This window comes from Sinohyriopsis cumingii, chromosome 5 (assembly GCF_028554795.1).
Source record: "Sinohyriopsis cumingii isolate HCF-2022 chromosome 5, ASM2855479v2, whole genome shotgun sequence".
NCBI classification, from domain to species: domain Eukaryota; kingdom Metazoa; phylum Mollusca; class Bivalvia; order Unionida; family Unionidae; genus Sinohyriopsis; species Sinohyriopsis cumingii.
Window position 1 is genome coordinate 125,463,328 of NC_142965.1, and position 23,063 is coordinate 125,486,390.

The 23,063-nt window shown below is 33.0% G+C and overlaps 1 pseudogene; it reads right to left on the reverse strand.

The window, feature by feature from the left end:
• Nucleotides 1-1,358: 1,358 nt before the first annotated feature.
• LOC149800132 (toll-like receptor 4) overlaps nucleotides 1,359-23,063 on the reverse strand; it is a 61,067-nt pseudogene continuing 39,362 nt past the window's right edge.

A 23,063-nucleotide genomic window follows, 5' to 3' on the forward strand; every position in this document is an offset into this window, starting at 1 on the left:
CACTATAAAGCATAATTCACTTAACATCTGGTGCCATTTTATTTGAAAATATAGAATGGCTCACTAACTAGCATATCAATAAAATGAAAATGTCAGGCAAAGTTCAGTTTTGAGGAAACCCATCTGTTTTCTTGGAAAGGGTTCACATAGTTGCTATAAATAGGAAAAAAAGAAAGTGATCTTATATTATTCATATACAGCAGTTACCTTTTACGAATATTCTCAAATTTATATGAGTAGAATTAAATAGATGATAATAAAAATGACAAAAATAACTTTTATTGCTTTATTTTCATTTTATTTTTTTAAAGCAGCAGAAAAGCATAATCCATATACTGTTTAGCAGAAAATGTTATTTGGTGAAAAAAAGCATAATAATTACGATAAAAGTGTAATGGATGGCATGTATGCATAACTATGTGAAGCAAAGCCATCTTTTCTTAAAGCAACCACGGGCAATCGCAATTTTTTCCTTTTCAAAATTTCACCAAAAATTTGACAGTCCAAAAGATTCACATTTACAATGCTGAGTTTATGCATCTGTAACAGCAGTAATCTTGTGGTTTGAATAGATGAACACTATAGTGTGAAGACATATGCATATACTTGCATTTAGGTATTATAAGGGTTGTTTGAATCTAGTTGGAAATATTTTTGACTGTCATTTCCTGGTAAAAGAATCAATTGCTCGTTCTGGTGGGAGCTGCATAAGTATTTTTGTTCCTATTTGTAATTGGATTAATATAATCCAGACAGGCCCCTTAAGAGGCTGCGAGAGGTCCAGGCCACTAGAATTTGAGGCCCCTAGGTCCTGGTTATATTGAAATTTTGGAAATTAATTAAATGCCAAACAAGCATAATTTACAATCAAATGATTTAAAAGACAACTAATAAGACAATGATGTATATTTATCATTTTCAGACTTTCAAGGCCCCTTAAGGGCTGGGGCCCAAGCCATATGGCCTACCCCCTCTGATCGGGTCTGAATCTAGGTATGCCTATCAGGTAAAACTATTTACAATTTATAGTTTCTGCTGTGCACACTTAAAGTCACAAAAGTCAAAATATATTGCATGTCTCTTTATCCAAATGTGCACACTTTCAAAAGTGAATACATATGAATATGATACATTCATAAATTTAAAAAAATATGTTGAATGCTTAAAATTTTCACCTTGAGTATAAAATAATGCTTACAAAAATGTTAAATACAAATATGCATAATAAGAGAATTAGAACAAAGTTAAAAATAATAGAACCCAAGGCAAACAGACAGAGACATTACACCAATTTTCAGTATTTCATCTTTCTCTCCTCATACATACATAGTAAACACTGAAAAGAACTGGTTTTCCAACTACCCTAAAATAGCATCCTTGATTCTGCCACATATACCTGATGTATCAATTACTTGAAGATCGTGTGGAAGTTCTATGTACGTATTCCTATGGATTAAGTCCAACAACTCCAGTGGAAGCTTACTTTTGTCTATTCCTTCCTTGACAACTAGCACCAGAATATCTTCTCCTCTTCTCGAATAAAGGCTTTCCATTCTAGCAATGTTTAGCTCATACATACACCAGTAGCTGCTAAGAAAGTCATCATCGAGTAGAACTACCGTCTTTCTGCTGCAATGGATAGCATTGGCAATATTAGCAGAAATTGCCTCTCCTGGCAGAAAATCGCGGTGGTGAATACACATGTGAAGTCCTTCATCCTCCAGTTTTGAAAGAAGTGTGAATCTTACCAGTCGTAAATTGGTTTCCGCATAGGACAAAAATGCATCGTATTGATAGTTGTCTGAGTCGACTTCATCAAAACTAGTATAACCTCTGTATCTTCTCTTGGTCATGTAGTAAAAATAACGAAGTTTCCACCGATGTCGGTACATTAGTCCTATTACTGTAATTATTATAAAAGAGCAAAGCAGATAGAGGCAATCAAAATGACTGCAGTGTAGTTAGCACATTTTTTATCTAAATCGTTAATGAGAATGGCTAGGTTGCGAAATGATCTAATGATTCCATTGAAATTGCAAGTGTTGTTGTAAATGTTGACAAACATTATTTGACTTTTTTCGTTATCTATCCATTTCAGAAAATCTAAGGCATCACAGTCACATTTAAGTGGATTTCCCTCCAAATAGATGGAAATATTGTTAGATTTTACATCAGAAAGGTGACTTCTTATGTTAGCTGGGATTAAACTCAGTAAGTTTTGTTGAAAGTCAAGTTGTGAAATTTTCTTCATGTGGTTGATCTCAAAATCGACTGTTTGCAGAAAATTCTTGCTGACATTAAATATCTCCAGGTTTAATAAACCCAAGAAGAACTTTGAAGGTATAAATGAAATCCTATTGTCTGATATGTCTAATCTTTTGAGAGACTTCAAGTTGTCAAAAATTTCTCCGTCAATATCCTCCTCAATTACATAGCCAAGAAGGTTATGTCCAATGAAAAGAATCTCAAGACTATTGAAGTTTTCAAAGAAATGTTTCCCAATGTCGGAACAAAGGTTGTTTGACAAATCTAATACTTGGAGATTGTTCAGACCAACTATAGGCCCTGTCCACTTGAATAGTGCATTTCCTGATAAATTTAGTGTCTGTAGCGAGTTATTCAAAAGAATTAACTCTATAATATCATATCTGAGATTTGAACTTTGGAGATAAAACTCTTGTAAGTCTGGAGGAAGACGAAAGTGGAAACCAACAGAATATATTTTTTTCAGAACTTGCAGCAGAGTCTTTTTCTTTGCCACTTGCCCGAGTACTTATTAGGCTTGAAGTCTGCTCTATGACTTGACGAAAACTGTCCCTCCTTTGTTTGTTTTTGTTCAAATGTATCTCATAAGCTTGAGTTATTGCTACATTGATAGAGAAATTATACTGAAAATTTTCCTTAAGTACAGCATCTCTTCTGAATAACATTTTTTTTCATCTGTACATAATCACTATCAGATGTGAAACTTGCATCTTCTGCATTCTTTTCCACTGCAATCATTTATCTGATGAAGAAAATGGGCTATGTGCCGTGTTCTGTTGATCCACATAAAAAATTTTCATGCCACTGCAGCTTGTTAGTTCAAATAGGTACAATCTAAAGGAAAACCTATTGTCTCGAACTGAAAATATTTCTAATGAACTGGGATAGTAGTCGGCCCAACCATTTTCGATGATCTGAAAATTATTACTGTCCGCGTATAATTCTCTAATATTTGTATTTTGTAAGAATTTAAATATATTATTTTTTACAAACACTCCAATATGGAAAGTTGGGTAAAGTTTTCTAGCCTTCAGGATGGAAATAGAGCTATTCTGGAGTCCAAATGTTGCATTCAACAATCCATCCATACCAAACTTTTCATTGTTAGACATATCTAGATATTCAAGTTTATGCAGTGGAAAGAATGTGCCCGGTTGAATGCTTTCAATGTGACAACCGTTGATGTCCAAATAAGTTAAAGACATTAAATGAAGAAACGTTTCATTTGAGAGGGTGTTCAGAAAACATCTTTTTGGCGTGACGTTAAGGACTCTGAGCTTTGTAAGCTTGTTGAATCCAAATCCGAACATTGGATGAGGAATTCCATCTATTTTTAATGTTGTCAGTGACGTTAAATCACCAAAGGCATCGTCTGGATATGAAAGACTCTGACTAATGTCTTTGATAATGTCTTGCATAGAAAGATGTGAAAGGTTTGTCAAATGTCGGAACACGCCCTTTGGAAATACCTGAGCTGATAAGGGAAGAATATTGCTATCAAGAATTAATTCCTGCAAGTTCTCCAAACCTTGAAATGCATCCAGTTCGATTACTCGTATGTAATTAGATACCAATATAATAACTGAGACAGGGTGGAAAAAGTTCCATTCCTCAATACTTGCAACTCATTGTGGCTGAGAATGAGAATGACTGCATTTCTGGGAAGCTCAGGGACTTCCGTGTGCGTTGAATGTGAACAATCCACGACCAGACGTTTCTCTGAGTCCTCTGAACACTTGCATACTGTTGCATTTGATTGGTTGCATGAAGCACCAGAAGTGGTGACATGTGAGGTCGTATGTAGCTGCTAAAATAAGGCCAACCAGCCAGTACACTGCCACTGTAATCTGCAAAAGTAGTAAAGAATTCAAAAGATATTATTATTTATATCACTCTGAGGAGTAAACATGGTAAATAGTGACATTTCCAAGTTAGATACAGCAGACTATAAAAAAAATTATACTGTAACATAATAACTAAATTTGTACCATAGTTGCAAGTCATGGGATATATTTTATGTTCCGTATCACCGTGGCCGCGTGTATGGAGATTCCCTAATTCTCAATAAATATGCATACAGCTGCTTAACCAATTACAGTAAGCGCAAGGAATCTTTGTCTCATTGTGGTCAAACATATATTCACGCTGCATGAATAAACCAATCTTTCAGTTTGTCTTCCAAGTACATTCACTTACTGATTAATCAAACTGGCACTTTTAATGCTGTGCAGGTGGTGTAATGATGTGCAGGTGGTGTAATGTTGTGCAGGTGGTGTAATGATGTGCAGGTGGTGTAAGGTGGTGTAATGATGTGCAGGTGGTGTAATGCAGTGTTGGGGATGTATATTTGTTTTATATAATGTTTACCCATGAAAAACAAGGAATCTCTGCACTGGAAGCCACAGGTGATGAAGGCATGGAGCAGATTATCAACAATGGATTGCAATGAAGAATTTATACATGTTGTAAAACCAACATTTTCTCACATTCCAAGTGTGCAAGTTGCGATGGAGTTTACACATTTGCAGACTATTCCACCATAGTTTTCATTTCAACCCTTGTCATGTAAGCACAGTTTGGCAGGAATATCAAAAGTTCACATAAAACACTGCTATTAATGTTTGGTTTTTCTACAGCATCATCATTATGTAATACTGAGTTTATATGGTTCATTAGAAAAGTGTTGTAGATAAAGGGTGATAACTCAATTTCATGGTTGTGATTCAATCATACTAAGTTGGTTCCCTTCCTAATTACCGGTGTGTACCTGACTTGGACTGACCTCCTCAGGGAGAACTCTTTGGTAAGAAAATTCAAAAGAATCTAAAATATAAAAAAATAAAAAATAAAAGAAGAAACACTTTCAGGAGTATTCATTTTATCCCTTGACCAATTAAATGTCAGCATGTATTTGTATCAAGAAAACATTGGAAATGAAGAAAACAGACAAAAAGATTTCGAGTTTGATACCAATTGCACTGTAACTGAACCCAGATTAAAGACACGTTTTAAATCCTGCTGAATATAATAATGATCATAATGAGACTTCAGCACTGCCATCATCTGGACAATGGTTACAGTACAAGTATGACTAGAACACAAACTGTTAACATTCAGCAACATGCAAATGGACAATGGTTACAATACAAGAATGACTAGAACACAAACTGTTAACATTCAGCAACCTGCAAATGGACAATGGTTACAATACAAGTATGACTAGAACACAAACTGTTAACATTCAGCAACCTGCAGTTGTAAACGAAATTGGTGAAGAAGTTCCTACATGCAGACATCGACTCCCAGTCAAAGTCTTTACTGTTCTGCAATTGAACCTGCATGTACAAGGTCCAACTCTTATATCATTTTACCCCTTACCTGATAAATCCTAGTTGTTACAGAAAGGAAAACTGAAATTTAATAGCTGAAGAAAATAATTAGTCAAAAGTTGAAGAAAAGTTATATATAAGGTTATGACAAGACTTTCAGCCCAACTCACTTTTTTGTCAGAGCAAGAAAAATGGAAAAGTACTGTATTGCTCTAAATACATATAAAACAGAAGCCCACTGATACTGATCACCAGTAGGCATCATTTGCTGCAGTTTCAACTGCATCAAGAATGTCTCAACATTAAAGTCATATTGAATATTTGCTGACAGATTAACACATTTTGGAGAATCCTCCAAGCAACATTACCGGTTAGTGCTGAATTGCCTCCATACAAGTATTGATACAGATGTCAAGGCAAGATGAAATTGATCAGGTAATGGTAATAATCAACCAGATGTAGCATACGTATCTATTGTGATTCCAGATGAACCATTAGGCCCACGACTGTGTGCAGTTTTATAAGAAAACATTCAACTGAGATAATAGTGTGTCAGCGTGATGATTCTCATGTGATATAAACACTTCAGCATAAGTAAATGAAGATTTAAAAGAATCAGTATCACATGATAGTAATTGCATAATAAAATGGGAAAAGAATTAGTAACATTTTTGCAACAGCTTTGTTAGTCGCTGGCTGTACCATACATGTTATAGCAAAACCATTTTATGATATAAGTACATCAGACGTGGTGAGTTTTCAGTCATCAGGTACCAATGGCCAGCATGCTGGGACAGTCAGCATTCAAGTAATTTGTCATGAAAGCTCACAAGTCAAGTAGAGTGTTTGCTTAGATGCTGCTTAAGCTAGGTACTGACTAGATCTGACAACAGTATTATATTTGACTTTAGTAAAAACTAATTCATTTTCATGTTTGAAAACCAACACAAATTCTAACTTGGAATGTGTTGTTATATAAAGCAAACAACTGAGCCATAATGATGTTCAAGTTGGTATGCAAGGTGTATATCATGATCATGGAGATATTTCACCAAAAAAAAATTGATTGTGGCCTTGTTACTTGTCATCCAGTCTGAACTGTCAGTATGAAAATACTTAGCAATTGTAATGAGATTGTTTTATGTCAATAAGCATGCAATATTGACTAACATCATATTGTACAACAATTCTGTTGATGCAGATTTATACAACTGCCACATGTATAAATTATTTGAGAGAAAAAAAAGAGCACTTGCAGACCAAACAAATTGGTAAATTGTGATGATGCTCATTTAAATAAGCATAAGCTGTAATATGTTTATCTTTATATCCTCAGCTGTTATATAACAATGTAAATAAAGTTTATCATGATTGCATAAACATAAAAAATGTTTTTGTGACAGATGACAATCCTGGGCTTATGTATGCCAAATTAGTTCAAAACCAAATTCATTTAAAACCTTTGGCTATTTTAACAAACCAGCATCCATTTCATTTACCACCTGTCAAAACACATGTTTTGCATCATCAGCTACAAGACAGGATACAATCACTACTGTACCATAAATATAAGCTGTTCCGAGAACTGTCCATGTTGCAAAATCTAATAAACCCATAACAAATGTCAATAACATTAAAATAGGAATAGTTCATACAGGTTCTGTTGTGATTTCTGATTTTTAAATTCCCAAACTCAAGACTTTAGGCATGACATTCATGATGTACACCTAATTTCATAAAACATGTATCTCTAGACCATAGTTTAGTAAATAAATTTCTACAGATGGGTATTTTTCCAGGGGAAACAAAAGGCACTGAGCAAACTTGAGAGCTCAGATTTTAAGCTAGGACCCAAAAATGGTTGGTTTGCAAAATCAGAATGTTTATTTTTAGGACACTAAATTTCCTAAGCCAGTATACATCCATGCAGTGATAAGAGATTTTTCAAAACAGTATCTTGAACCACCAAATTGAAAGGAACATCAATGAGTGCTTGGGATATTTAACAAGCATCATAAATTCATTCCACATTTCAGTGCCATTAACTCTTTGTTGAAGAAAGGAGTGTCTTACAAATGGATTCGTGAGTGTGATCTAAAATTTCAGAATTTGAAATGCAGTCTAGTGAGCTCACACAATTTATCTTTTTCGTGTTTAGAATTGGAACTTTCCTTCACTGTTGATACCATTAACATATGAATAGGCTACATGCTACACTGCGTATCAAATTCATGAGGACGGAACACTAAGTAGTTCGGTTTTGGTTTTAAGGGGTTATCAAAATGGTAACAGTCTCAAAGACCAATAAAACTGTTAACAGATGGAAGTACATGTAGTTGGAAGTGTCCTCGACAGTGCATTGTACGTGCTTGACATTTCATTGCTAAATGTCGTCATTATTTTTCCTTAAAAATCAAACCTATGGTGGTACTCTATAGTTTTGCATTTTGCATAAGGTTTAATTTTTAATGGAAAAGAATTTCTCAGGTTTTCCTAATTGATTTTTCTGATTAAACTTGGCAGAAAGAAGTGTTGTAAACTTGCAGTTTTATACAAGTTTCTTTGAGATCAGTTAAATTTCAGCTCAATAGCAGCTAAACTTGTAAATGTTAACAACTTGCACATAGCAGTATTTTTAGCCATCATAAAAATCAAACTGCAGTTAAAATGTAGTGAAAATGGAAGTGAAATTTGCCGAAATATTTAAATGAGGTAACCATTTTTATGATGTCACAAAAAACTACAGTAAACTAATCACATTAATAATCCAGTTTAATGATGTCATAAAACAACACAGAAAAACTGCAAAAAATACTATTTCCAAATACAAAATGCAGTTTAATGTCCCAGAAGACTACAGAAGAGATGTCAAATGCCTTGCAGTTTAATGAAATCATTAAATACTAGAAAAAACTGCAAGTAAAGTTAAATATGGAAAAGTCACATTTAATTAGCATGTACATTTGTGAAATGAGTTCACAAAAAGCTAAACAAATATTTAAAATATATAAATAAATTTTAAAGACCTATTCATTTATTTTTCTTCAATTAAAATAGCACACATTTAATTAACTCATTAAAAACAATATACAGTAGAAACTCAATCACTATCTTCATATCCAATGAACCTAATTTACGTTCAATATTTCATAATAAAAATAACAAATTTGGAAATGACAACTGTGTATGTGCATGTGTGTGATTTGGATTTTTCACGTAGCTTTTAAAAAATTTCAGTTATATTGCCACTATATCTGCAATGTTACAGCTTATAGTGATGTCTAGCACTGGGGCATCATGTCCTGACACCAGGCTGACCAGTCCTAACACTAACCTCTTAATGCTGAGCACCAAGCGAAGCAGCTGTTAGTACCATTTTTGTAAGTCTTTGGTATGACTCGACCGGTAATCGAACCCACGACCTCCCGCGTTAGAGGCTGACGCTCTAAACGCTAGGCCACCGAAGCGGTTGAAATGACAACTGTCTTGTATATATATCTCTGTGTGAGCGAGTGTAACTGATTTTACATTTAAAAAAATTGGAAGCAGTAATTTCACCATCGTGAAAATGAAACTTCTCAATGGTGATAGACTGATATTCAATTCAATTTTTTTTCTAAGAACACTTTGTATACAAACATGTCATTCTTGATAATATTTTCTGCGATTCAAAAGAAACAAACACACCAAAATTAACAGTTCCTTAACTGCCAGAATGCATTTCCAACTGTGTGCGACCACATGGATTGTATCCCTGGAACTGAGTCGATAAAGTAAATCTCTGGTTGTTGGATAATTTTTATGCTTGCAGTTATTAACCAAGGGAGTAAGAGAAGCTTTATGTTAAATGCTAGAGATGCTTGTGGATATAATTTATTAAGAGTCAATATTAAAGCGAAATTTTATTCCAGGCTGCAAAGCTACAATCTGTTCTAGTTGTGTATGGAGGAATTTCGTCATGCTGTTGTAAGAAAGAATACAATATGGCTCAAACATTATCTTTGTCCAAGGTTGCCTTACGTTCGCATACATAGATTGGTAATTCTAGACCAAGAATATTGATTAACACTGCCAACGACAATATGATTCGTTTTTCACATCAATGGATTTCAATTTGGTATTTACTTGTAGAAGGCAAGAAATACTCGCTTCTTGTTTGAAAATGATAGGATCGACAGAATACTCTATTTCTTGCTGAACTCAAGAAATCGCTGTTTCCTCCTTGAGAACTAAAGACACACAGAAATTGTCCATTTTCTTGATTATACGAATTATACAAATTAAGTCAGTGCGATTGCTGCCACAATTCACACCGGTTATACTTGCTTATATATGAGTTGATCTGTCTGCCAGCATCTTTGCCAGCGAATATCAATCTGCTTTGCAGTGGATGTTTTGATATTATGTGGACGCTTCATGAGAACTGCACTGGTTTGGCTCACGGGGTTACACTCGCAAGCATACATACATCCTTTGTTTCGGGATTTAGAACTGCGAGTAGCAGGATAATAGCGGTTTGTTTGGTTACTGATGTACCCACATGCCTTTCCGCTCTCATCACAATATGTTGAGACAGATTGTGGTAACTTCGCTAAGGGGGTGGGGGAGGGGTTCGTCATGGATATTTCTCCTATACGTGACCCTGGAATTGTATTTTCGAAGACAGAACAAGCCATGACACGTGATGGCATCTACTGTTACGGGCTCGCTTGTGATGACGAGCATAGACATGGGCGTGTGGAAAGCTTTAACTTGTATCACTATACAAAATCTGAAGCTACCATTATATTAGTAATGCTTTGATTTATGAAAATAAACTTAGTAATTGAAGAGATATTCCACAAAATCCGGCAATACAGGGTTGAAAATATATTTTAAAACAGTGAAGCTGTTTAAAAGTTTGGCAGTGATAGTAAGACATACTATTCACTAAAAGCGGAATGTCGACGACCAGCGTAATAGCAAGAAACGACGTTAGCATAAAACAAAACAATCGTGATTACTAAATCGAGGAAGTCGGAAATAAATACAATTCATAAATGAAATATTCGCCATCTGCAGTAAAAAAATAAAATAATAACAAAAAAATAATAACAAAATGTTAATCTTCTCAAGAAATAATGTTGTTACTTTCTCGCATTGTTCACAGGGAAAAATATTTGACAGCTATATACAACTGTTCCATTCTTTCTACAAATATTTTAACTGGGCATCGGACATGAAGCAAGTATAAATAGCATAACCTGGATTATTGCTAAATAGTGTCATATCAGACTCTGGTTTGAAAGCGTGAAACAGCAGTCGCATTACCACTCTAGACTATCACTCCGAAGCAATCGCATCTGCTATTTGGCTATTTACTACCTTGTTTTGTATATTATCCCTTGGCAGATATATAATTATCTAAAGAGTAGAACAAAATAGTTCCAAACAATTGGCCACTTTCCTTCGTTTCTTTAAGATGTCTTGCCATGGACCATCTAATATCTGTCAGATTGTAATTTGAACGAAGTTGAAATATTCGTAAACCTGTGTTTTATTTCGTACTTTACTGATATTTGAACCCAGGTTTTGCGGGAGGACGGTTCCCATCACCTTGCCTGTACACACAAGTCAGTTTACCTGCGGAGTTGGGTTCAAATCTCTGTAGAGTATGAATTAAAGGTCCTCTAATTTGTGTCATATTATTACTTGCATTAAATATTAATGATGCCTACTATTAACAAGCATACTCCCATAGCATCCAGGAATAGCACTTTTCGATCTGTTTGGTGTATATTTGTAGTTCTCTCTCTCCCCCCCCCCTCTCTCTCTCTCTCTCTCTCTCTCTCTCTCTCTATATATATATATATATATATATATATATATATATATATATATATATATATATATATATATATGAAGCATATATTGCTTTAAAGATGTCTAAGACGTTTTATAGATCTTTTCTCCCATATCTTGATGTCTGTATGCATGAATGTAGGTATGCATGCATGCACGCACGCACGCACGCATGTATTAAACACTCAGTCTTCAGTCAATTAAATGTACAAACCATCATAAAGAAAATATACAGGTCATGTCCAAAATCCGTGCAATATGCATTAGAGAATAAGACGTGGACAATATGCAACACATTTCTTCACATATTTGATCTCTTTCACTGGGGAATCTACATTTTCATAATTGGAACAATTAATAGACAAGCTTTATTTTTTGTGCTTGCTGTCTTTACGAGTAATATGCTCATATTGAAAAGATCTTATTCTGCACAAAATATTAGAAAGCGTTCTTCAATGTATCATCTTGTTACAGTGCTATTGTTATCCTAACGATTAATTTACGAATCCCACTTCAAGAAACTGAATGTCAAATGCTGTGATAGAACGACGGATACTATTTTTTCATGCACAGATACTGACAGAGGATTTGCAAACTGACGTGAATGATAACATATTCCATGACACCAGTCATTATGCAAAAATAATATATTTTCATTCGACAAACACACAAGACATTTTACAGACATTCCAAGGATGATCTGAACACTTTTATCTTATATACTGATAGTGGTCAGAAGAAAGCTAGTAAAGGAATACAAAATCCTGTGTGACTAAACTGTACGACCATCACTCACTTATTCACCAAGAAAACGTCATCTCTAAACATGTTTCATTACAGATTTGTTTTCTTTTAAATCACCTAAACCTATATTTTAAAATATCTACCATTGAAAGCTTTTCTTGGTTAGGTTAGTTTCTTCGTTTTTACTTCCTAAGGATTGCCACATTCAACTGCCATAAACAAAGTATTTGTTCCCTTTTTGAAACCAGACATTTTGTTTCCTGGAATGATATTTAAGCACTATACTCAGCCACTAGCTCCTGGGGGAAAAATGACGTTCTATAACTTTCTTCATAGTAAAGTTGGAATGACTGAATTTGCAGGACTTTTAATTTAGTTAACTAAACGATGTAGATATGGTTAGTGTCTTATCTAAATTTTGGAGTTCTGAGCTTGAAATTCATGCGATTCGAGAATTCAAAGCCAACATCACATATGCAATATGATCATGATACAGTAAACCTTCGTGTTCATAGGAATATTTGGTAATGGTGAGGAACTTGAGTATAAATCCTCTCTGAAGTCTTGATGTGGGTGTTTGCTACATATTACTGAATCTGTAATATCAAGGTTCGTTATAGCGAGGGTTTACTGTATTGATAATTTACTACTTTTACAATATTTTCATAGCCGACCGATATCATGAATTTGTGGGTCACGATGATTGTTATCACACGATATAATATCGAAGGCCAAGCAGTCATGTGATATATATTCACTGTGTATCCAGATGAAAGGTTTTGTTCAAACGCGATATCGCATCACTATGATCAAACAAATGGCGAACTGATTCCAGTAGTATGCCAGCATTGCGATGTAATGGCTGACCCTGGAACAGATTCTTCACACAATTTCGACTTTGTATGTAGCTCTTTTAAAAGAATGGATAAAGTAGTCGTTTATTGACATGTGTTCTTTATATGGAATGGTTTTCTGTACCTAATAGTTTTCTTAGCTATGTTCATAACTCCTTTTTTCAAATTTGCCAGATGTTTCAATCAAAAGTCGAAGGCATTAGTAGGTGTATCATTGATTCATTCACTGAAGATGTCCAGACACTACATCTTTAACATGTACACAAATGCATAATGATGATGATGACAATGACTTTTATTTTAATGGAAACAGCATTTTTATTATCGTCATCATTGTTTTTGTTATTATTATTATTATTATTACTATTATTATTATTATTATTATTATTACTATTATTATTATTATTAAAATTCAAATACCTGTAGAATATATTAAGATGTCTACTTTAATCCGTTGAAACATACTTAGATGATACACATGTTAGGTCCATAGGTACATCTGGGACAAATATTAAAATGTCCCGTATTTAATGCGATAAGTGAAAACATAAATAGTGGAGAAGATTGGAAGATCTTAAGTAGTAGTGATATCCGTGATTTTGATAGAGCTTGTTCTTCTGTGCTTGTTGGGTGAACAGAATATTTTGGGTGATGCATTGTAAAAGTTTTGGTTTTGAAATTGTTTCAATATGTTTTTCCCTAGTAGGGTTGCCATCCGGTTTCATTATTTCTGTAAATCATTTTATTGTTTTAAACCATTCTTATCCTTTTAAAAAATGAGCTGTTATGATGACTAAAATGAATATTTTTGTTGCTGATAATAATAAAAATTGTTCCATACATCAGGAATAAAAATAGAACGTATCGAATCCATTTCTATATCTTTCTAGTTTATTTAAAGTTGTTTTATCAAAGACCATAAAACAACCCGGTTCATTTGTGAGTTAATTATACTTAGTGAAAAATATTTATTTAATGATGTCTCTAGAATAACAATTAAGCAATAGAAAACATTTGGTTTTACTTTCGGCAATTCATGATACGATTCATTTATATAAAATTTGTATTTCTTCATAATAAAATGTATTCTTTAATATTGTTCACATTACAATTGTAATATTGTCATTCATGATTATTATTGTGCATATTTATCTAAATTTTCTACTGGAATAATTTGTAGCTGGAAGGGGTGGAGTAAGATACAAATTTGCATTTGTTGATAACGAAAGGTATTCTTTAATATTGTTCACATTACAGTTGTTAATATTAATATAATCATTCAGGATTATTTTATGTATACTTATCCAAATTATCTACTGGAAAAACTTGAATATTGGTATATTTTTACAATTCCATTAGAAGGTTATATAAAAAATTTATGTTGGACATCCTATCTTCAAGGTTAAGGTGAATGACTAATGTCTTAAACTTTTCATCACTTTCCATACGGGTTACAACTCCATAGCTGTTAGAGGTTAATAGATGAAACTTGGTATACTGATATAGCATCAGTAGAAAGTGTGTTCTGTAGCACACTGGTGATCCTACATTCAAGGTCAAGGTCATATATCAATATGTAATATTTTCCATCATACATTCCTTTCTACTCTATAGCTTTAAAGTCTTTTTAGTTTTAGGGATACAGCTTGAGATACTTCCTCATTATCGCTAAAAAGTGTCTTATGTACCATTTTGAGCTGGTATCAAGGTCAAAGTTAAATACTTTAAGCATTCTATCACAGTTTCCTTTCCTCTCTAGATCTGCATATGTATGGGCTGCTGATGCTCTGGCAATCACCGTGACATTGACACAATTCCAGAGAAGACATATTCATGTACGTACATCTTTTAGTCATCAATAGATGTCAAAAGTTCACTTGTTTCGATGTAACAATTAGACACTTGATCAAAGTCTTGGAATTTTAAGATCTTTTATACTGGCCAACAGACTGCAATGTGGACACATGAATTTATGGGACAATGACAGAACCAACACATACAGTTGTGGCTCTTGAAGCTATGTGCTCGTTTTTTTATGTTTATGTATTTATTCTGATAATTGTGTTGATAACTGGAAGTCAGTTTTGTTGGATGTTATTAGTGTATGGATTTTAAGGTTATTTTCTCCTTACTTGTGCATGTTAGTATGGGATATTTCTTAATATTTTATTTAGTGTTAGTTAAATATAGTATACAGTTTTCTCGATGAACGATTCCTAAGAGGAAGTGTGTGTGTGTGACATGGATTTTTAACATAACTTTAAAAAAATTTCAGTCATATCGCTATCATGTCTACAGCATGGCAGTTTAGAGTGATGTCTAACACTGGGGCATCATGCTGCAGACATGTAGGGGTCCCGAGTGGCTGAGTGGTCTAAAGCGCTCAACGTTCCGGATCACTGCCATCTCACCTCTGTGTGGGATCGAGTCCAAGGTTCGGCTAACGTGGGAACGTGGGAAAGCCTGCCAGTAGCATCTCGTGGGTCGGTGGTTCTTCCCTGGGTTTTCCAGGGTTCTTCCTCCACCAGTTATACTGGCCTCCATGTATAGCCTATCTTGTGCTGAAAAATGGCGTTAAAACCCTAGAACAACAACAACAACAGCAGACATGTATCATCATGTCTGACCCAGTCAAATTATCCTGACACCAGGCCGACCAGTCCTAATACTAACTCTTAATAGGAAATAGGAAAAAAGTAAATAAATCGTATCAAAATCATATAAATATTTTTTTATTTTGCTTTATATTATCATTCAAACAAAAACAAAAAATAATTTGTGTGTGGAAACCGATATATACAGAGAGTACATGTAAATGCATGTGTATTTCGGTGTGTCTTTCGGTGTATTTCGGTTTTTCAGTGTATTTTGGTGTTTCTAGTAACCGCATATCAATTATATAGCATTGTAGATGAATCAAAATCATGATACTGATAATTGTTATCAGCCGGTTGTCATGAGCTTGGTAACTTAGCAAATGTCGACTAGCAGACTGGAGGGATATGGCCTGAAGCTGTTTTCATACTAGCCACAATCATGCCACTTTTAGGATCACGATGAATGTGTGTTTACGCTTCTAGTTTAAAATGCCATCAAACCAAGAAATGAAACATATCCACATTATTTCAGCGTAAGTCTGTCTCAGAGTTTTGTTTTGTTTGTAAATGTACACAACAAAACCTAGTGAAAATCTTATTACTGGCAGGTGTATATCATTTTCAGCTTACGGAGACGGTGCAGCACGCCTAGCCTCTACCAGTAACACCTTCCCAAGGACACAGCCCATAGTGTATGCATTTCACTTACACCTGCTATGTATTACAATATAAGAAGATGCTGGAAGCTAGCAGATTTTTTCGGTATTTTGCCATCTTTTTGGATTTACATGCTAAATAAGTTGTCATTACTGATGTATTTTAGTCTGAGTTATTTTTCTCTTAATTTTCAGAAGTACCCCTTCTAGCATCCATTTCCAAATGTTTAGAGTTAGTGTGTATCATTGAGGAAAAAAGAAAAATAAATACAGCCACACACAAAGAGGACAAAGGCAGCAAGATTAACGACAGATAAGTAAACAAATGTTGGGAAATAGTTCATCGAGATGAATAATAACTTAGCAATGGTCTTTGTAGATTCTTTTAAAGTGGCGTTAAAATAGAGAGCTGCATGTCAATTAGAAGGAAATCACAAATTGATCTGTATAGGCAGTTTTTCATGACTCACATTCTAATAGAAATAAGAAAATGAAAATATGTTTGTTTCGTGGAGGCAGACTAAATTCTGATGTCTTTTTCGCTCTTTAATCTACATCTCGCATTGTAAATTTTATAAGGAATAGTCAAGATAAAGAAAAGAAGCCAGCACTGCTCCCTCCTTATATTAAAGCAAATGTCTGCGAATGTCTGCGATGAAAAGCGCGAATTACAATCATTAGAAACATATGATATGATATCCGTGTTTTCAAAGAAAATACGTGCCAAAATGAACTTGGTCGCAACCGTATGTCATTCCATAGATATGCTACCCAGAAGCTGACATGTTAACCAAATCTGTATAAGTGCAGTTATTACCCACTGCAGTTAAAGAATCTTTATACATGCACTTATTAACCACTGCAGTTAGAGGATATTTATACATGTACTTATTAACCACTGCAGTTAAAGAATATTTATACATGCACTTAATAACCACTGCAGTTAAAGAATATTTATACATGTACTTATAAACCACTGCAGTTAGGGAATATTTATACATGCACTTATTAACCACAGCAGTTAAAGAATATTTATACATGTACTTATTAACCACTGCACTTAAAGAATATTTATACATGCACTTGTTAACCACTGCAGTTAAAGGATATTTATACATGTACTTATTAACCACTGCAGTTCAAGAATATGTATACATGCACTTGTTAACCACTGCAGTTAAAGGATATTTATACATGTACTAATTAACCACTGTAGTTAAAGAATACTTATACATGTACTTATTAACCACTGCAGTTAGAGAATATTTATACATGTACTTATTAACCACTGCAGTTAGAGAATATTTATACATGCACTTGTTAACCACTGCAGTTAAAGGATATTTATAAATGTACTTATTAACTACTGCAGTTAAAGAATATTTATACATGCACTTGTTAACCACTGCAGTTAAAGGATATTTATAAATGTACTTATTAACCACTGCAGTTAGAGAATATTTATACATGCACTTATTAACCACTGCAGTTAAAGAATATTTATACATGCACTTGTTAACCACTGCAGTTAAAGGATATTTATAAATGTACATATTAACTACTGCAGTTAGAGAATTTTTATACATGCACTTATTAACCACTGCATTTAGAGGATATTTATACATGTACTTATTAATCACAGCCCTTAAAGAATATTTATACATATACTTGTTCACAGATAGAGAATGTGATTTTATAATTGCAGTTATTAACCACTGTAGTTAGAGAATATTTATACATGTACTTTTTAACCACTGCAGTTAGAGGAAATTTAGACATGCACTTATTAACCACAACAGATAGAGAATACAATTTTATAATTGCACTTATTAACCACTGCAGTTAGATAATATTTATACATGTACTTTTTAACCACTGCAGTTAAAGAACATTTATACATGTACTTGTTAACCACAGCAGATAGAGAATGCAGTTTTATAATTGCACTTATTAACCACTGTAGTTAGAGAATATTTATACATGTACCTTTTAACTACTGAAGTTAGAGGATATTTATCCATGCACTTATTAACCACTGCAGTTAAAGAATATTTCTACATGCACTTATTAAGCACTGCAGTTAGAGAATATTAATACATGTACTTATTATATTTATACATGCACTTATTATATTTATACATGCACTTATTAACCACTGCAGTTAGAGAATATTTATACATGTGCTTATTAACCACTGCAGTTAGAGAATATTTATACATGTACTTATTAACCACTGCAGTTAAAGAATATGTAAACATGTACTTATTAACCACTTCAGTTAGACCATATTTATACATGCACTTATTAACCACTGCAGTTAGAGGATATTTATACATGCACTTATTATATTTATACATGCACTTATTTACCACTGCAGTTAAAGAATATTTATACATGTACTTATTAACCACTGCAGTTAGAGAATATTTATACATGTACTTATTAACCACTGCAGTTAGAGAATATTCATACATGCACTTATTAACCACAGCAGTTAGAGAATATTTATACATGTACTTATTAACCACAGCAGTTAGAGGATATTTATACATGTACTTATTAACCACTGCAATTAGAGAATATTTATACATGCACTTATTAACCACTGCAGTTAGAGAATATTTATACATGCACTTATTATATTTATACATGCACTTATTAACCACTGCAGTGAAGAATATTTATACATGCACTTATTATATTTATCCATGCACTTATTAACCACTGCAGTGAAGAATATTTATACATGCACTTATTAACCACGGCAGTTAGAGAATATTTATACATGTACTTATTAACCACTGCAGTTAGAGAATATTTATACATGTACTTATTAAACACTGCAGTTAGAGAATATTTATACATGTACTTATTAAACACTGCGGTGACAGAATATTTATACATGCACTTATTAACCACAGCAGTTAGAGAATATTTGTACATGTACTTATTATATTTATACATGCACTTATTAACCACTGCAGTGAAGAATATTTATACATGTACTTTTTAACCACTGGAGTTAGAGAATATTTATACAAGCACTTATTAGCCACTGCAGTTAGAGAATATTTATACATGCACTTATTATATTTATACATGCACTTATTAAACCACTGCAGTGAAGAATACTTATACATGTACTTATTAACCACTGCAGTTAGAGAATATTTATACATGCACTTATTAGCCACTGCAGTTAGAGAATATTTATACATGTACTTATTAAACACTGCGGTTAGAGAATATTTATACATGCACTTATTAACCACTGCAGTTAGAGAATATTTATACATGTACTTATTAACCAACGCAGTTAGAGAATATTTATACATGCATTTATTAACCACAGCAGTTAGAGAATATTTATACATGTGCTTATTAACCACTGCAGTTAGAGAATATTTATACATGTACTTATTAAGCACTGCAGTCAAAGGATATTTATACATGTACTTATTAACCAGAGCAGTTAGATAATATTTATACATGTACTTATTAACCACTGTAGTTAGAGAATATTTATACATGTACTTTTTAACCAGTGCAGTTAGAGAATATTTATACATGCACTGATTAACCACAGCAGATAGAGAATACAATTTTATAACTGCATTTATTAACCACTGCAGTTTGGTAATATTTATTCATGTACTTTTTGACCACTGCAGTTAAAGAATATTGATACATGCAATTGTTAACCACTGCAGTTAAAGGATATTTATACATGTGCTTATTAAACACTGCAGTTAGAGAATATTTATACATGCACTTATTAACCACTGCAGTTAGAGGATATTTATACATGTACTTATTAACCACAGCAAATAGAGAATGCAATTTTATAGTTGCACTTATTGACCACTGTAGTTAGAGAATATTTATACATGTACTTTTAAACCACTGCAGTTAGAAGATATTTATACATGCACTTAGTAACCACAGCAGATAGAGAATACAATTTTATAATTGCACTTATTAACCACTGCAGTTAGATAATATTTATACATGTACTTTTTAACCACTGCAGTTAAAGAATATTTATACATGCACTTGTTAACCTCTGCATTTAAAGGATATTTATATATGTACTTTTTAACCACTGCAGTTAAAGAATATTGACACATGCACTTATTAACCACTGCAATTAGAGGATATTTATACATGCACTTATTATATTTATACATGCACTTATTTATCTCTGCAGTTAGAGGATATTTATACATGTACTTATTAACCACAGCAAATAGAGAATGCAATTTTATAGTTGCACTTATTGACCACTGTAGTTAGAGAATATTTATACATGTACTTTTAAACCACTGCAGTTAGAAGATATTTATACATGCACTTATTAACCACAGCAGATAGAGAATACAATTTTATAATTGCACTTATTAACCACTGCAGTTAGATAATATTTAGACATGTTCTTATTAACCACTGCAGTTAGAGAATATTTATAAATGTACTTATTAACCACTGCAGTTAAAGAATATGTAGACATGTACTTATTAACCACTGCAGTTAGACCATATTTATACATGCACTTATTAACCACTGCAGTTAGAGGATATTTATACATGCACTTATTATATTTATACATGCACTTATTTACCACTGCAGTTAAAGAATATTTATACATGTACTTATTAACCACTGCAGTTAGAGAATATTTATACATGCACTTATTAACCACTGCAGTTAGAGAATGTTTATACATGCACTTATTAACCACAGCTGTTAGAGAATATTTATACATGTACTTATTAACCACAGCAGTTAGAGAATATTTATACATGCACTTATTAACCACTGCAGTTAGAGAATATTTATACATGCGCTTATTATATTTATACATGCACTTATTAACCACTGCAGTGAAGAATATTTATACATGCACTTATTATATTTATCCATGCACTTATTAACCACTGCAGTGAAGAATATTTATACATGCACTTATTAACCACGGCAGTTAGAGAATATTTATACATGTACTTATTAACCACTGCAGTTAGAGAATATTTATACATGTTCTTATTAAACACTGCGGTTAGAGAATATTTATACATGTACTTATTAAACACTGCGGTGAGAGAATATTTATACATGCACTTATTAACCACACCAGTTAGAGAATATTTGTACATGTACTTATTATATTTATACATGCACTTATTAACCACTGCAGTGAAGAATATTTATACATGAACATATTAACCACAGCAGTTAGAGAATATTTATACATGCACTTATTAGCCACTGCAGTTAGAGAATATTTATACATGCACTTATTATATTTATACATGCACTTATTAACCACTGCAGTGAAGAATATTTATACATGTACTTATTAACCGCTGCAGTTAGAGAATATTTATACATGCACTTATTAGCCACTGCAGTTAGAGAATATTTATACATGTACTTATTAAACACTGCGGTTAGAGAATATTTATACATGCACTTATTAACCACAGCAGTTTGAGAATATTTATACATGTAGTTATTAAACACTGCAGTGAGAGAATATTTATTCATGCACTTATTCAGCACTGCAGGTAGAGAATATTTATACATGCACTTATTAACCACTGCAGTTAGAGAATATTTATACATGTACTTATTAACCAACGCAGTTAGAGAATATTTATACATGCACTTATTAACCACAGCAGTTAGAGAATATTTAGACATGTGCTTATTAACCACTTCAGTTAGAGAATATTTATACATGTACTTTTTAACCACTGCAGTTAGAGGATATTTATACATGTACTTATTAACCAAAGCAGTTAGAGAATATTTATACATGTACTTATTAACCACTGTAGTTAGAGAATATTTATACATGTACTTTTTAACCACTGCAGTTAGAGGATATTTATACATGCACTGATTAACCACAGCAGATAGAGAATACAATTTTATAACTGCACTTAATAACCACTGCAGTTAGGTAATATTTATTCATGTACTTTTTAACCACTGCAGTTAAAGAATATTGATACATGCAATTGTTAACCACTGCAGTTAAAGGATATTTATACATGTACTTATTAAACACTGCAGTTAGAGAATATTTATACATGCACTTATTAACCACTGCAGTTAGAGGATATTTATACATGTACTTATTAACCACAGCAAATAGAGAATGTAATTTTATAGTTGCACTTATTGACCACTGTAGTTAGAGAATATTTATACATGTACTTTTAAACCACTGCAGTTAGAAGATATTTATACATGCACTTATTAACCACAGCAGATAGAGAATACAATTTTATAATTGCACTTATTGACCACTGCAGTTAGATAATATTTATACATGTACTTTTTAACCACTGCAGTTAAAGAATATTTATACATTCACTTGTTAACCACTGTATTTAAAGGATATTTATACATGTACTTTTTAACTACTGCAGTTAGCGGATATTTATACGTGTACTTATTAACCACTGCAGTTAGCGGATATTTATACATGTACTTATTAACTACTGCAGTTAGAGAATATTTATACATGTACTTTTTAACCACTGCAGTTAGAGGATATTTATACATGCACTTATTAACCACAGCAGATAGAGAATCCAATGTTTTAATTGCACTTATTACGCACTGCAGTTAAAGAATATTTATAATTGCTGTTATTAATCAATATGCTTGTCAATTTCTTTTACTTTAAGAGCCAACTTTAGCACCAAATGTTTAAGGCTGCCTACTTGCATTGACAATTTACATCTTCATCAGCTGAAATACATTTTTGGA